Below are 6338 nucleotides of genomic sequence, written 5' to 3'. Positions count from 1 at the left end.
TGTAGCGAGACACAAGAGAATGACAAATAAACCATGTAGGAGAACATTGAATGACAAATAAAACGTGTAGCGAGAACATTAGAATGACAAATAGAACACATGTCGGAGAACATTAGAATGACAAATAGAACTGTGTAGGAGAACATTAGAATGACAAATATAACTGTGTCGGAGAACATTAGAATGACAAATAGAACCATGTCGGAGAACATTAGAATGACAAATAGAACTGTGTAGGAGAACATTAGAATGACAAATAGAACTGTGTCGGAGAACATTAGAATGACAAATAAACCATGTCGGAGAACATTAGAATGACAAATAAACTGTGTAGGAGAACATTAGAATGACAAATAGAACTGTGTAGGAGAACATAGAATGACAAAATAAACTGTGTAGGAGAACATTAGAATGACAAATAAACTGTGTATGGAAAAATTAGAATGACAAATAGAACCGTGTCGGAGAACAGGAGAACAAACCACATTAGATACCTCTGCCGTTCCTCAACAAAGAATGCGCCCTGGTGATGAAGTCTGTTGTTGACACGCTTACATCAAATGTTACTATGGTTTCACCAGCAGGAGACGGTCTATGTGATCTGGACTGTTGACACAGCTTACATCAATCAATATGTTACTATGGTTACACAGCAGACGAGGTCATGTGATCTGACTGTTGACACAGCCTTCACATCAATATGTTACTATGGTTACACCAGCGGAGTCATGTGATGACTGTTGACACAGCTTACATAATATGTTACTATGGTTCACCACAGGCAGTCATGTGATCTGACTGTTGACACAGCTTACATCAATATGTTACTATGGTTACACCAGCAGTAGGTCATGTGATCTGACTGTTGACACAGCTACATCAATCAATATGTTACTATGGTTACACCAGCAGGAGGTCATGTGATCTGACTGTTGACACACCTTACATCAATCAATATTGTTACTATGGTTACACCAGCAGGAGGTCATGTGATCTGACTGTTGACACAGCTTACATCAATATGTTACTATGGTTACACCACAGTAGCATCCATGAGCCTTGACCTAGCATGTATGAGCCGTGACCTAGCATGTATGAAGCATGACCTAGCATGTATTGAGCCGTGACTAGCATGTACTAGGCCGTGACTAGCATGTACGAGCCTTACCTAGCCTGTATGAGCTGTGACCTAGCATGTATGAGCTGTGACCTAGCATCGTATGAAGCCGTGACCTAGCATGTATGCAGCCGTTGACCTAGCATGTATGAGCCTTGACTAGCCATGTATGAGCCTTGACCTAGCATGTATGAGCCGTGAAACCTAGCATGTATGAGCCGTGACCTAGCATGTTTGAGCCCGTGACCTAGCATGTACGAGCCGTGACCTAGCATTATTGAGCCTTGGACCTTAGCATGTATGAGCGCGCTGACCTAGCATGTATGAGCCTGTGACCTAGCATAGTTTGAAGCCGTGACCTAGCATGTACGAGCCTTGACCTAGCATGTATGAGCCGTGACCTAGCATGTGTGAGCCTTGACCCTCCAGCAACATAGAGACTCATATCACTGGCCACTTTAATAAAATGATCACTGGTCACTTTAACAATGATACTTTAACAATGTTTACATATCTTACATTACTCATCTCATATGTATATACTGTACCACATTGGCCACTTTAATAAATGGATCACTAGTCACTTTAATAATGCCTACTTAACTTACATACTCATCTCATATGTATATGCTGTATTTTATACCATCTACTGCATCTTGCCTATGCCGCTCGCGTCATCGCTCATCCATATATTTATATGTACATATTCTTATTCCACCCCCTTTAGATTTGTGTGTATTAGGTAGTTGTTATGAATTTGTTAGATTACTAGTGAGATATTACTGCACTGTCGGAACTAGAAGCACAAGCCATTTACACACTACACTCGCATTAACATCTGCTAACCATTATGTATGTGACCAATAAAATTTGATTTGATATGATTTGTTTGACAGCTAGCACTCTGTTCTGTTCTGTTATTTTATGTTACATGTTACTGTGTTTGACAGCTAGCACTCTGTTCTGTTAAAATGCTAAATGTTACTTGTTTTGTCAAACAGAGTAACATTTAGCATATTAACAGAACAGAGCAGAGTGCTAGCTCTGTGTAGCTAGCACTCTGCTCTGATCATTTCATATGTTACATGTTTCTGTGTTTGACAGCTAACACTGTTAATATGTTACATGTTCTGTTTACTCATGGAAACAGTGATGCTCTCCTCCAGAATTCATGTGTTCTGTCCAGCATGGTCACCTTATCCCCTAAATAGTGCACAACTTTGACCAGGTCCCCCAGAGGACCCATAGGGCTCTGGTCTAAAGTAGTGCACTATAAAGGGAGTAGGGTTCCATAGGGCTCTGGTCTAAATAGATGCACTATAAAGGGAGTGGGTTCCATAGGGCTCTGGTCTAAAGTAGTGCACTATAAAAGGAGTAGGTTCCATAGGGCTCTGGTCTAAAGTAGTGCACTATAAAGGAGTAGGGGTTCCATAGGGCTCTGGTCTAAAGTAGTGCACTATAAAGGGAGTAGGGTTCCATAGGCTCTGGTCTAAAGTAGTGCACTATAAAGGGAGTAGGGTGCCATAGGGCTCTTAGTCTAGTCTAAAGTAGTGCACTATAAAGGGAGTAGGGTTCCATAGGGCTCTGGTCTAAAGTAGTGCACTATAAAGGGAGTAGGGTGCCATAGGGCTCTAGTCTAAAGTAGTGCACTATAAAGGGAGTAGGGTTCCATAGGGCTCTGGTCTAAAGTAGTGCACTATAAAGGGAGTAGGTGATTTGGCAGGTGACCATGCTTTCTTCGCCTGGGCCGGGGCGTGGTTATGTCATCATAGCTCTGTGTTCCCTTAAAACCAAGGTGCGCTTCGGCGACATTTCTTGGACAATACTAAAAAACCACGGTGGCGTAGGTCTCCACCATGTATAGATGTTACACCTGGTCACCAGCAGTGGGCGCTGCAGGACCAAACTAAACCCAAAGACCCTTGCAGCTGAACGCCCCTTATCACTGACCACTTTTAAACCAATACCCCGTTATTGCTGGTGATACTCAAGTATTATTTTTTGGAGTTGATGCGTATGAACCTCATATCTCGTTTACAATAACCTGAATAAGCTCCTGTCAGAGTTTTAAGGAACCCAAATAAGATAACTGGGATAAGCTTGTCTTAGATGGGATACTTGGCATGTAAAGGTCTTATCCCATTTACTGATGTTTTTCACAGTCTACCGGGCTCAGTTTCACCATAGTACCACCATAGTAAATAGTATCACCATAGTACCACCATAGTAAATAGTATCACCATAGTACCACCATAGTAAATAGTATCACCATGAGTCACCACCATACGCGTAAATACGTATCACCATAGTACCACCATAGTAAATAGTATCACCATAGTACAACCATAGTACCACCATAGTAAATAGTATCACCACAGTACCACCACAGTATATAGTATCACCATAGTATCACCATAGTAAATAGTATCACCATAGTATCACCATACTATCACCATGGTATATAGTATCACCATAGTACCACCATAGTATCACCATAGTATATAGTATCACCATAGTATATAGTATCACCATAGTATATAGTATCACCATAGTATATAGTACCACCATAGTATCCCCATAGTATATAGTATCACCATGGTATATAGTATCACCATAGTATATAGTATCACCATAGTATATAGCAGTGGTTCCCAAACGTTTTATAGCCCTGTACCCCTTCAAACATTCCACCTCCAGCTGTACCCCCTCTAGCACCAGGGTCAGCGCACTCTCAAATGTTGTTTTTTGCCATCATTGTAAGCCCGCCACACACACACTATACAATACATTTATTAAACATAAGAATGAGTGTGAGTTTTTGTCACAACCCGGCTCGTGTGAAGTGACAAAGAGCTCTTAAAGGACCTGGGCACAAATAATAATATAATAATAATCAATAATTTGGCTCTTTATTTAACCATCTTACATATAAAACCTTATTTATTCATCAACAATGGTGAATAACTCACCACAGTTTAATGAGAAGGGTGTGCTTGAAAGGATGCACATAACTCTGCAATATTGGGCTGTGTTGGAGAGAGTCTCAGTCTGAAATCATTTTCCACACACAGTCTGTGCCTGTATTTAGTTTTCATGCTAGTAAGGGCCGAGAATCCACTCTCACATAGGTATGTGGTTGCAAACAGCATCAGTGTCTTAACAGCGTGATTTGCCAAGGCAGGATACTCTGAGCGCAGCCCAATCCAGAAATCTGGCAATGGCTTCTGATTAAATTCAATTTTCACAGAAACGCAGAAACGCAATTTTGTTGAAGCGCTCTTGTTCAGATGTCGGTAAGTGGACTGGAGGCAGGGCATGAAAGGGATAACGAATCCAGTTGTTTGTGTCGTCCGTTTTGGGAAAGTACCTGCGTAATTGCGCACCCAACTCACTCAGGTGCTTCTCTATATCACATTGTCTGTAAGCTTGAGTTCATTTGCACACAAATAATCATACAATGATGGAAAGACCTGTGTATTGTCCTTGTTAATGCAGACAGAGAAGAGCTCCAACTTCTTAATCATAGCCTCAATTTTGTCCCGCACATTGAATATAGTTGCAGAGAGTCCCTGTAATCCTAGATTCAGATCAGTCAAGCGAGAAAAAACATCACCCAGATAGGCCAGTCATGTGAAAAATTCGTCATCATGCAAGCGGTCAGACAAGTGAAAATTATGGTCAGTAAAGAAAACTTTAAGCTCGTCTCTCAATTCAAAAAACGTGTCAATACTTTGACCCTTGATAACCAGCACACTTCTGTATGTTGTAAAAGCGTCACATGGTCGCTGCCCATATCATTGCATAGTGCAGAAAATACACGAGAGTTCAGGGGCCTTGRTTTAACAAAGTTAACCATTTTCACTGTAGTGTCCAAAACGTCTTTCAAGCTATCAGGCATTCCCTTGGCAGCAAGAGCCTCTCGGTGGATGCTGCAGTGTACCCAAGTGGCGTCGGGAGCAACTGCTTGCACGCACGTTACCACTCCACTATGTCTCCCTGTCATGGCTTTAGCACAATCAGTGCAGATACCAACACATCTTGACCACCAAAGTCCATTTGATGTCACAACTCTGTCCAGTACTTTAAAAAATATCCTCTCCTGTTGTCCTGGTTTCCAGTGGTTTGCAGAAGAGGATGTCTTCCTTAATTGACCCCCCATAAACGTAATGGACATACATCAGGAGCTGTTCCAGGCCCGTCACATCTGTTGACTCGTCCAGCTGTAACGCATAGAATTCACTGGCTTGCATGCAAAGCAGTAATTGTTTCAAAACATCTCCTGCCATGTCACTGATGCGTCGTGAAACAGTGTTGTTTGATGAAAGCATTGTCTGTATAGTTTTATACAGCATTGTCCCAGTCATATCTGCAGCAGCAGGAATAAGGAAGTCCTCCACAATAGTATGGGGCTTGCCTGTCCTAGCCTCTCGGTAGCTCACCATATAAGACTCTTCTAGCCCCTTCTTATTTTCTAATTAATGATATCTGCTGCTTTTATACATGTTACTACTCGAAAGTCGTTTTAATTTTAGTGTCACCTCAGCCTAAAATGATTGTGCTTTGTGTCACCTCAGCCTAAAATGATTGTGCTTTGTGTCACCTCAGCCTAAAATGATTGTTCTTTGTGTCACCTCAGCCTAAAATGATTGTGCTTTGTGTCACCTCAGCCTAAAATGATTGTGCTTTGTGTCACCTCAGCCTAAAATGATTGTGCTTTGGGTCACCTCAGCCTAAAATGATTGTGCTTTGTGTCACCTCAGCCTAAAATGATTGTGCTTTGTGTAACCTCAGCCTAAAATGATTGTGCTTTGGGTCACCTCAGCCTAAAATGATTGTCGTTTGTGAAATAGTTGTTGTTAGGTGTCACTGGCCATTATGGAGACCAGATCAGACCAGCTAAAAGGTTCTGATGTGACTTTGGGAACTTGGAACAAAACAAGCCCAACAAAGGAATCACTAATAAATGACCTCTGCTGTTCCAGTCATTGGAAACTCAGTGGAAAGGTTGAGTGTTCTGTTCATCTCTCTCTCTCATTCCTTTTGTTGTGGCATAGCAACCGCAGTAACAGCCGTCCTATTACAAAGGGCTGTGAAAGTGTTCATCATGTCTAGGGACCCCAGAGTCACTGGAGCATTTAACCATGGAGCTACAGCTGAGGCCCAGCCCTCTATCCCAGCCTGACGGTCTGGAGCATTTAACCATGGAGCTACAGCTGAGGCC

The sequence above is a fragment of the Salvelinus sp. IW2-2015 genome, unplaced genomic scaffold, assembly GCF_002910315.2.
Source record: "Salvelinus sp. IW2-2015 unplaced genomic scaffold, ASM291031v2 Un_scaffold2386, whole genome shotgun sequence".
In the NCBI taxonomy this organism is placed as follows: domain Eukaryota; kingdom Metazoa; phylum Chordata; class Actinopteri; order Salmoniformes; family Salmonidae; genus Salvelinus; species Salvelinus sp. IW2-2015.
Note: the sequence above shows the minus strand (reverse complement) of the source record.